The sequence below is a fragment of the Bombyx mandarina genome, chromosome 12 (assembly GCF_030267445.1).
Source record: "Bombyx mandarina strain Sakado chromosome 12, ASM3026744v2".
Taxonomy (NCBI): Eukaryota; Metazoa; Arthropoda; class Insecta; order Lepidoptera; family Bombycidae; genus Bombyx; species Bombyx mandarina.
Genome location: NC_143219.1, coordinates 6,235,056 through 6,246,980, shown reverse-complemented (window position 1 = coordinate 6,246,980; position 11,925 = coordinate 6,235,056).

Genomic DNA, 11,925 nt, shown 5'->3' with positions numbered 1-11,925 from the left:
TGCTACGACGGCTGTCCTGCAAAAACGAGATTGAATGACCTGGGGAGACCGATCGCGTGAGCGAATTCGACACTTGCATAAGTCATTACGGAACGTATTAGAGTATCACTTTATACTTGCAAATCATTGGGTAAAGTCAAGCAAGTATGAACGCGGCTCGGTCACGTATCGTGCTAATGTAGGGACCGAATGTTATCCCTATGTCGAAGATGATGTCTAGGTGCTAAAAATTTTGATAGAGTTACCGCGCCTAATTTTGGATGAGATATCAGGAGCGGTGTCAGGAGAGTGACCCCTTTTAAAGAGCGGAGCTGTGTTTTTCGTGGGGTTGATTTCGTTGCGCGACTGCCGGAACCACTGGGCGACGATTGTTTTCGACTGCTCTGTGGTAGACCGGTATTATAAAATAAAAGAGTGGACTGTATTAATATGATAGGTGTAATATTTATAAAAAGAGTAACAAGCAAGTGTCGCGGGTGGCGTTGCTGCACGAAGTGTCGAAAATTTTGTAAAACCGCGACCCCGCGCCGCTGTCCTCCTCCCGGCGCCCGCGCCGCGCGATCGTCGATGTCTGTGCATCGATAACGATAGTAAATCATAGACAAGGAGTGCATAGGGCAGAGATGTGTGGAGTAACAAGAATGGACAAGATAAGGAATGAGTATATCAGAGGAAGTGTGAAAGTAGCCCCAGTGATTAATAAATTAAAGAGCGGACGGTTATTGTGATATGGACATGTGTTGCGTAGAGAGGAGACGCATGTGACTAGGATATGTGTATGGAAATGGCGGTGCAAAGTAAAGGGGGAACAAGTAGACCGAAGAAAACATAGATAGAGTGTCTGAATGACGATATGAGAGAAAGAGTAGTGAGTGTTGAGATGATGGCTGATAGAGCTAAAGAACAAGACTGCCGGAACCATTGACCTAAATAAGTGTCTGCGATCTAGAGTTTATTCCTATTCGAGTAGGAAGTAGTAGAAGAAATAGAAGAGGAAGAACTCAGAGCTCGTGCAGCGCATGGGCCTGTAGCTCTGCCTTGTCATCGTCATCGTAAGCTGGGGGTGGACCTGAAGGGCCTACGAGGGGTGTATATTGGCAGTGGTTTCCGATTTGAGAATTTAATTAGAGGCCAGTACACTCGGTGAGAGGACGAGAGTCCTTGTGTTGTGGGCTTCGTCTAGGTGAGATTTAACGTCCCGCTGTAAACGACGAAGTAGGATCCGTTTTGATTAGATGAGATAACGATCGTTAGTCCGGATTGACGCTAACTCTTAGAAGTTTCTTGAGCTCGGGGAGAGTCTGATGGAAGAAGTCCTCCATATTGTATTATTGTGACGAGTTTAGTGGTGGTAGGACGTGTTGTGAGTCCGCGCGGGTTCTCTCTCTCTCTCTCTCTCTCTCTCTCTCTCTCTCTCTCTCTCTCTCTACAAGGCACGTCTATACTACATAAATTGTTTCGCGGTACAAATACGTAAGATTTTAGTACCGATCCGTGTGGCTCCCAACGCGCTCTACCATGAGTAATTCACTGCCAATTACAACAACAATGTCCGTTGTTGTTGTTATTATGTTTATTGCTTAGATGGGTGGACGAGCTCACAGCCCACCTGGTGTTAAGTAGTTACTGGAGCCCATAGACATCCACAACGCAAATGCGCCACCCACCTCGAGACATAAGTTCTACTGTCTCAGTATAGTTACAACGGCTACCCCACCCTTCGAACCGAAACGCATTCCTGCTTCACGGCGGAAATAGGCGGGGTGGTGGTACCTACCCGTGCGGACTCCCAAGAGGTCCTACCACCAGTGATTACGCAAATTATAATTCCTCCCCGCACAAAGCTCTTAGGGGGCCGTGTTACGGACGGGACCCCGGTCCCGACCCCCTGCTCGGCGGCGGCGGATTTCTGCGTAGTGAGGAGAGCTTTGCCTCACTCGCACTGCCGCCTTCTTCTGCGAGATGGTGCACTCGCAGAAGTCGAGCATAGCCTTCCAAGACTCGTCGCCGCTAAGCATCGACGCCACGACGCCAGGCAGCGACAAGTCCCAAGCGGGGCAGACAGCGAGCGTATGCTCCGCCGCGTCCAGGTCGTGTCCACAATGGTGGCACCTCGTCGTCGGCTCAGCTCCTATCCGGTGCAGGTACTTCCCGAAGCATCCATGCCCAGTCAGCACCTGCACCAGACGGAACGTGAGGCGTCCTCGGCCACGATTCACCCAGTCATCAAAGACTAGGTAAACCGCCTCGACGGTCCGTAGACCCCACGTGGGGTTGGCCACCGCCTCGACCACGATTTGAGCACGGACCGCCGAGAATGGGCCTTCCGCAGCCGCAGCTCACTTTTGGAGGGGCGCGCCACGCCCAGAGCACGAAGCTCGCTGCACCACCGATAGTCGGCAGCGAGTGACTCCGCCTCCAGCTCCAATGGCGGCGTCCCCGCCAACACACACGCCGCCTCGAAGGAGACGGTGCGATATCCACGGATGACCCGGATAGCAACGGTGCGCTGCGGCCGGCGCAGGAATCGAGCCATAGCGGCCCGGTTGCGCGGCTCAGTCCATACAGGCGCACCGTACAGGGCCATCGATCGCACCACCCCCGCGTAGAAGCGGCACACAACCTGATCCGGTCCTCCGATATTCGGGAGCAGTCGGCTCAAAGAACCGGCTGTCCTCATTCATCGGGGGACCAGCTCCACAAAGTGAGCACGAAAAGCCCACCGGCTGTCCAACACAAGGCCGAGGTACCTCAACTGCACCCCGACCCCTATCTGGACGCCTCCAACCACGATGTGGGCATCGACAAGTGGCGCTCTCCGCGGCCCGTGAAACCACAGAGCCTCGGATTTACTGACCCCCACGTCGAGACCCAGCCTCTTTATCATCCCGACGATAAGGGCCACTCCCCCTGTGGCGAGACGGGCAGACTCTCTATAATCATCCCCCCGGGCCACGACCAACGTGTCGTCCGCGTAACAAATAACGCGGAGGCCCGGGAGGAGGGCACCCCTCAGCACCCAGTCGTACCCAATGTTCCACAAGAGGGGTCCGAGGACTGACCCCTGCGGAACGCCACGCACGACCGGAAAACGGTGAAGGGTCCCACCGTACCCGATACATTCGACCGACCTGGCTTCCAAATAGTAGCCAAACAGTCGGCGGAGGTAGAGGGGTACTCCACGCATCTTCAGTGCCCCCCCTATCACGGACCAGGGCAGGGTGTTAAATGCGTTGGGTGTAGAGTAGCTAAGACACATTCCTCACAAATCTCCAAACCAGCATACGGAAGGGCCTGGAACACTTAGTGGCCGAGGAATTGAGTGAAATCTCTATGGATCACGGTTTGGCGGCAACTGGTTAAAATTGCGAAAAAAAAACAATGCTCTCGGTCATGGTCCGCTACCTGCCTCTGCGAGAAAATGCATTCACAGAAGATGAACATAGATTGGCCGCCACGATTGGTAACTGGTGAGCGTCGCAGTCATGACGCTCGGCTGCAGTTGTACTATAATAAATGACCTTGAAGACCTTAGAACTGATGTATCGAGGTGGGTGGCGGCATTTACCTTTTATTTTAATAAATAACACTCTAGTTTGCCTAGAGCTTGTTCTGCCTCTCTCCCTTATTCCACTGAGTAGGATCGACGCAAAGTATACGTATTATAACACTTTTGTTGTTTCCATTAATGGGGATATATCTAATATTATGCTTGGATTACCCGAATCGTACAAGCACAATTTTCAGGAATAGGCACTAAGATATAGAATTATAGATAGATATAAATTATTATAGTTTTCAAATCCAATTTAGTGATAATCAAATATATCATTTCCTTTTAAGAAAAATAATAAATTACAGTTCTGTTAATGGTTGAATAATTAAAGACAAAGTAATGTGGATTTTTCTCTACTTTCTTTTAGGGACATTATGTTTTCAAAGTAAACCTTCAAGACCTATCGCAGAAGTACTTCGACGGAAATTATTTTTACGGGAACTGGACTTTTCGTTCAGTCTTCGCCGGCAGTGAATGCAATTTTATGTGTACAATTCTGGAAGTGATAATGTCACCGAAAAAGGTCTAGTCTAAGTATATAAAAAAATGTTTGATTAAAAATATTTTCAATAAGATGAAAATTTTGTTACCATTCAATAAATGATTCGTTAAGCCACAAATATTTTTTTAAAAATAATGATTAATGATTTTCCGAAATAAAATAGCTAAAATTTACAGTACATACTTCAAACTGTTTAAGATTAATTTTATAACTACCACAAACATTATATAAGTTTTGTTCCAGTCATTATTTGGAATGCAACTTTTAAAACACTTCTAATAATACTATAACATAAAATATAATAAATACATAATTATACTTTTTTCGTCGTTGATTGTTCTTCTTAATGAATCCTAATAAATTACATTTTAAAGAAATCGTATTATTTTTATCATTTGTTTTTTGTTTTGCTTCATTGATAGAATTATTAAAATCGTCATAATTGTATCACAGTTGTCATTATATATCAACACAATCCGCCCATTATTATAATATATGTGCGCTGTGTACTATAGGTCTATGGCACTATATAGGTCTATGGCGCTGTGTGAAAGCACTGTGCGGGTGACAGTTTCAGTAACGTTTCGTTTCACTCTTGAAAGTTGCCTTAAAAAGTTGTATTAAAAAATTAAGCAAAGTGTTTAACGTAACGCCATAGATGTATTTAGTGATGGGATTTACTGCTACGATGGATAGTCGATGTTTTTTATAATAAAAAACGTATAGGTATTGTACGTAGTACAATTGTTAATGTTAAAAGGTCTATAATTATATTTATATAGCACATAGGGTGCAATAACGTCACTTAAGCAAATTATGTAATTTTTCATGAGAAACGTTGGAAAATTCAACATCTTTTATATAATTCTCACATAGTTCTGCTAGAGCTGCTAGACTATAGAAATAAAAAGAACAAACGTGTGGCCCTCGGGAATTGCCGCGGTAAAGCTATTGCATAGCATCAACTTATGCAATTATAATTACACAATGATAATTTAATATTAAAACAATAATAAAACAAGACCACGCTATATTAAACATTAATAAAAGCAACACATTAACTGTCCCCTTCGCACTCATAAGCTAGACCGCGCGAGAGAGAGATGGGCAGACTTTTCATGATGCGCATGCAGTGTGACGTCACGCCACGCGCTTATCACAAACACTACACAAGGGTAACGTGTGAATGTGTTGAACGCGAGCTACATGGTAGGCGGAGTGAGGGGTGTTAGGTTTTTTTCGTTACGGAATTTCATGATTCGGTCGCCACGCCGAAGGCCCGCGATAAAAGCTATGCAATAGCTTAATAATATTTAAACTACAACTTTGAACTACATCAGTAGAAGCAAACATCTCTCTCGTCTCTCGTCTCACTAATAACTATTAAAAATGTATTTTCTCATACTCAGTTCAGTGTTAACAAAAATTGCATAAGTGACTTTATAGCACCGTATGTGCGATATATAGGATAAGGTTACTTAGATAAAGGTTGCTAAGAAGAAATACATTTAATCCGTCTAAAGTTATATCAGAGTCAGGAGCATTTGAATTGTCACTAAATTCATCATCTGAATCTGTGACGTATATTATTAACGATGAATTCATTATGTTGTCAATACGGATGTCACGATCCCAATCTGACACAATGTCCTTTTTTGTTTTATTCACGTCCTTCGACCAGTCTTCAGGCTGATCATTGTTGATGGCTTCGTAAATACCACTGAAACAATAATTTGCTTTTTAAACTATTTTTCATAACAACATGAATGAGAACTAGATTTATGCTGCGAGTACGGTCAGCGATAAAAATTAACTGCTAAACGTCACATCCCTTTTGTCAGGAGGAAATCGCCGGACTTCCACCCTCCCTGGGGATGGAGGGCGGAGCATGTCGTAGTCGATCTGACTAAAACCTCCTGTCGCACAACAACCCACGTCCGAACCTCGCATGAGACAGAACTGATGAAAAGTCAAAGGGGGGAAAGTGAAGCGCTTAGTGCGGAGCACATCTCTCCCATCACCCTCCCCCTCGGGACGCCGGACCGGCGGTCGTCGGCGCCACGACCACCAGCCCTCTCGGTCGGCAGGCTATCCGGAGCCCGCTTAGATGGCGCCGCTTAGAGTGGGTTATCCTACGGAATACCCCGCTGAGTCAGAACCAGCGTGGGTTGAGGATAGCCGGCCTTACATCACCCGGATGCTCTTACGTAAAACGCGTGCAGAGCAGTTTGCACGTCGTCTTCTTAGGCTCCCTTCGCCTGTCCCCAGACCGACATGTGAGGGGCCCCGAAACACTTAGAGGGCCAGGGCTTGGGTGAGATCCCCCTCCCTGGCCCCCGCTCGACGGCGGCGGGTTTTTGCGTCTTTCACGCGCCCCACCGCCTCTTTCTGCGAGATGGTGCACTCGCAGAAGCCTCCACGAGCATCGCCTTCCACGACTCGTCGTCGCCGAGCATCGATGCCACAACACTCGGCAACGACAAGTCGTTTCCTATTTTTGCGACGAGGTTGTTTTTGCTTTGAGGTGTGCAAGTGCGGTTCATTATTGTTATATTTTTTAATGCTTACAATGTTGAACAAGCTCACGACCTACGTGATATGGTTATCGGAGCCCACGGAGATCAACGAAGTAAATGCCGTCATCCCCTGGCTTTTGACTTGATCTTTGAGTCTCCGTCATATACATAGTACAGCGGCTGCCCTAACCCACAATTTGAACCGGAGCGTCTTACTGCTTCACGGCAGAAATAGGTAGGATGTGGATACCTAGCCGTGCATACTCACAAGACAACCTATCACCACAATAATTACGCAAATTATAATTTTTGTAGATTTTATTTTCATTACACTATTTTATTCTTTCATTTTAAAGAATCTGAGAATAAAATCGACTTCAAAGTCATTCATAATTTAAGTACAAATTTGATCGGGAAAAGCGGTACGGGCCTGCAAAATTCGAACACCGGCGAAGTCGCATTTCTCGATACAAATTCAAGCGTCCTTTAAGTCACGACGACTTCAAATCGTTTTATATATATAAGGAAAAAAAAAACTCGTCTTTTTGCCGTCTGTCTTCTCTTGTTTTTGTTTTATGATTTTTGTTATTTTGAATAATTACATATTAAATCAATCAATTACACAAAGTAGTTAGTTAACATGTTCTTAATATTCATTTGTATTTTTTCACGAAATGGAGAATTACGTTAGATTTTCTTTAAATGAAGATTCGTATCTTGTAGGATACAAGGTACGCTTAAGGTTTTCAAAATATGCCGTAGGCACGATTAAGCTTTAATCCAAGTTTTTAATTTTTTAATTATGGAAGTCACTGTAATGATAATAGCAATACCATTAAGATCACTTTTATTTTTTGTAAAAATTGGATCGTAGGTATGGTTTCTGTTGAAAAATAATTTTAACACGGTATATATGTAATAACCCCAACTACGAGTATTTACTGTATATACTTAGTCTGGCCATAAATACTGTTACAATTAAAAATAAACAAAATATTACATTTGAATTTGGAATCTGTCATTTTTATATGATTGCTCATTGAGTTTTCTCATTTTGGCGCCAATACATTGTACAATATTTTACGATATTAAAATGGAGTGGGGTGATAAAGAGAACCGAATCGCTGTGATTGCATTACACAAAGTAGGTATGGAGCCAGATGCAATTTTTAAAACTCTCCATACGCTTGGTATTAGTAAAATGTTTGTGTACTGGGCTATTAATAGGTGCAATGAGACATCCTCTTTTTGTGACAGAAAAAGATCTGGCCGTCCACGTAGTGTTCGTACGAAAAAGGTGGTCAAAGCAGTAAGGGAAAGAATTCGAAGAAATCCTATCCGAAAGCAAAAGATTTTATCTCGGGAGATGAAGATAGCACCTAGAACCATGTCGCGTATTTTAAAAGATGACTTAGGACTTGCACCCTATAAGAGACGTACTGGTCATTTCTTAACTGATAATTTAAAAGAGAATAGGGTGGTAAAATCGAAACAACTACTGAAGCGGTACGCAAAGGGAGTTCATAGAAAAATTTTGTTTACGGATGAGAAAAATTTTACAATTGAGCAACATTTTAACAAACAAAATGACCGTTTTTATGATCAAAGCTCTAAGCAAGCTTCCCAATTAGTCGACAGAGTGCAACGTGGGCACTATACGACTTCAGTGATGGTTTGGTGGGGTATTAGCTATGAAGGAGTGACTGGGCCATACTTTTGTGAATAGGGTATCAAAACGTCGGCACAAGTGTATCAAGATACCATTATTGAGAAGGTAGTGAAGCCCCTTAACAACACCATGTTCAATAATCAAGAATGGTCCTTCCAGCAAGACTCGGCGCCAGGTCATAAAGCTCGGTCTACGCATTCTTGGTTGGAAACGAGCGTTTCGGACTTCATCAGAGATGAAGACTGGCCGTCGTCTAGTCCCGATCTTAATCCGCTGGATTATGATTTATGGTCAGTTTTAGAGAGTACGGCTTGCTCTAAGCGCCATGATAATTTGGAGTCCCTAAAACAATCCGTACGATTGGTAGTGAAAAAATTTCCCATGGAAAGAGTGCGTGCTTCTATTGATAACTGGCCTCAGCGTTTAAAGGACTCTATTGCAGTCAACGGAGACCACTTCGAATGAGCTTTTTATACTTTAAATTGTTTTATATTTATGTATTAAACTAACACACTGTAAAAGTAATAAATGTTATTTGCAATAGATTTTTTTTTGTTTTCCTTTGAAACAGTATTTATGGTCAGACTAAGTATATGTCGGCGCAAATATCACGATTCAGCTACTCGTTCGTGTTAGCAACTTCGTCAGGTTTGAGCCCCGTGAGCTCACCTACTAGTTAAGGTTACGCTGATATAGCCTCTCAAGGCTATTAGCTTAGATAGGAAAAAATATATATTTTAATGATACCAAAACCAGCCAGATACATATATAGGTAGTATAGCCAAAGAGATTTTGTTACAAGTTCATACATACTATAATACCAAAATACTTTTTCCGATTAAGGTTCAAACACCCGACGAACACGGCTACAACTCTCTCCCCCGCGATACGCCCCTCCCCCGCGACTCGTCTCTCTCCCGCGACTTGCCCTCCGACCGCGTCCGACAATCGCGCTTTAGCGATCGACTTCTTTCAGTCCATCAACTTTGAGCGCGTTAACGCTTTGGGCGACGCCATTCGCGCTGCCTCCATTGCACAACACTTTATCGCCGTTGTGCAGAAAAACGCTGACGTATACGCGTCGTTAAATACGTACGTCCTCCCCTCACTCCGCCGGTAATCAATGGCGTATATAAGTAGAATAAAGCCCCTATCCGTAACGATAGGATTTTTTAACGCTTACGGTCTCGCAAATCAACGTGATCAGGTTTCTGACTTTTTGCGTGACCATCGAATTGATATCTTTTTAGTGCAGGAGACCCTACTTAAGCCCGCGCGCCGTGACCCTAAAATCGCGAACGACATGGTCAGGAACGACAAGCTCTCTGCTCGTGGTCATTTACTATAGAAGAGCCCTGCATTGCGTCCCGCTCGATCCTCCCGCGCTCGCTAACATCGAAGCATCAGTGTGCCGAATCTCACTGACGGGACACGCGCCGATCGTTATCGCGTCCGTTTATCTTCGACCGGATAAGATCGTTCTAAGCAGTGATATCGAGGCGCTGCTCGACATGGGGAGCTCTGTCATTCTGGCGGGCGACCTAAATTGTAAACACATCAGATCTAACTCACACACCACAACCCCTAATGGCAGGCGGCTCGACACGTTAGTCGATGATCTCGCCTTCGATATCGTCGCTCCTCTAACCCCGACTCACTAACCGCTAAATATCGCGCATCACCCGGATATACTCGACATAGCGTTATTAAAAAACGTAACTCTGCGCTTACACTCGATCGAAGTAGTTTCAGAGTTAGATTCAGATCACCGTCCCGTCGTTATGAAGCTCGGTCGCACTCCCGATTCCGTTCCCGTCACGAGGACTGTGGTGGGTTGGCACACGCTGGGCATCAACCTGGCTGAATCTGATCCACCATCGCTCCCGCTTAGCCCGGACTCTACCCCGTCTTCTTAGGATACCGCTGAAGCCATAGACATCTTAACGTCACACATCACCTCGACATTAGATAGGTTATCGAAGCAAGTTGTAGAGGAGGACTCCCTTCAACGCTTCAAATTGCCCGACGATATTAGGGAACTCCTTAGAGCTAAGAACGCCTCGATCCGCGCCTACGATAGGTATCCTACCGAGGAAAATCGTATTCGAATGCGTGCTCTACAACGCGACGTAAAGTCTCGCATCGCCGAAGTCCGAGGTGCCGGATGATCTGATTTCTTAGAAGGACTTGCGCCCTCTCAAAGATCTTACTACCGTTTAGCTCGTACTCTCAAACCGGATACGGTAGTAACTATGCCCCCCCTCGTAGGCCCCTCAGGCCGTCTCGCAGCGTTCGATGATAATGAAAAAGCAGAGCTGTTGGCTGATACATTGCAAACCCAGTGCACGCCCAGCACTCAATCCATGGACCCTATTAGCACTCAATCCATGGACCGGTTAGCTTTATTCGCCGACGACACGACTGTTTACTATTCGAGTAGAAACAAGTCCCTAATCGCGAAGAAGCTTCAGAGCGCAGCCGTAGCCCTAGTACAGTGGTTCCGAAAATGGCGCTTTTTTTTTTTATAACCATAAAGAGGCTAACGAGCAAGACGGGTCACCTGATGGTAAGTGATTCACCGCCGCCCACGGTCACCAGCGTTTACGCCAGTGCGTTGCCTACCCTTCAGGTAAGAATATGCTCTTTTCTTGAATAACCCAATGTCGCATAGGCATCAACCCAGCGAAAAGTACTGCGGTGTTATTTCAAGGGGGAAACTCCACACGGATTTCCTCTCGGATTAGGAGGAAGCATCTCACACCCCCGATTACTCCCTTTAGTCAACCCGTACCCTGAGCCAGGAAGGTCAAGTACCTGGGAGTCACCCAGGATACATCGATGACATTCCGCCCGCATATAAAATCAGTCCGCGATCGTGCCGCGTTTATTCTCGGTGTACTCTACCCCATGATCTGTAAGCGGAGTAAAATGTCCCTTTGGAACAAGGTGACACCTTACAAAACTTGCATAAGGTCGGTCATGACTTACGCGAGTGTGGTTTTCGCTCACGCGGCCCGCACCCTCCAATCTCTACAATCCCGCTTTTGCAGGTTAGCCGTCGGAGCTCCGTGGTTCGTGAGGAACGTTGACCTACACGACGACCTGAGCCTCGAATCTATCCAGAAATACATGAAGTCAGCGTCGGAACGATACTTCGATAAGGCTATGCGTCATGATAATCGCCTTATCGTAGCCGCCGCTGACTACTCCCCGAATCCTGATCATGCAGGAGCCAGTCACCGTCGACGCCCTAGACACGTCCTTACGGATCCATCAGATCCAATAATCTTTGCATTAGACGCCTTCAGCTCTAACACTAGGAGCAGGCTTAGGGACCCCGGTAACCGTACTCATCGAACTCGACAAAGAGGTTGACGTGCAACCTAACCCATGAATGAACTCGCTGAGTTTCTCGCCGGATCTTCTCAGCGGGTCGCGATTCCAATCCGGTAGTAGATTCATTCGCGAAGCAGCTGCTCTTGAGCTGTTAGGTCTCCTTCGGAGGCGCTCGGGCAGCTGTTAGCAAATCCCACCCCTTCTGGCTGAGCCTTTGCTCGCCCACCTGTCCTGGTGAAACTGGAAAGGCTTCCGGGCCACCAGTAATCATTCAATCATAAAAAAAAAAAACTTTTTCCCCAACCTATTATTAACCCCAACTCTTTAGAAACAAAAATGTTTGACT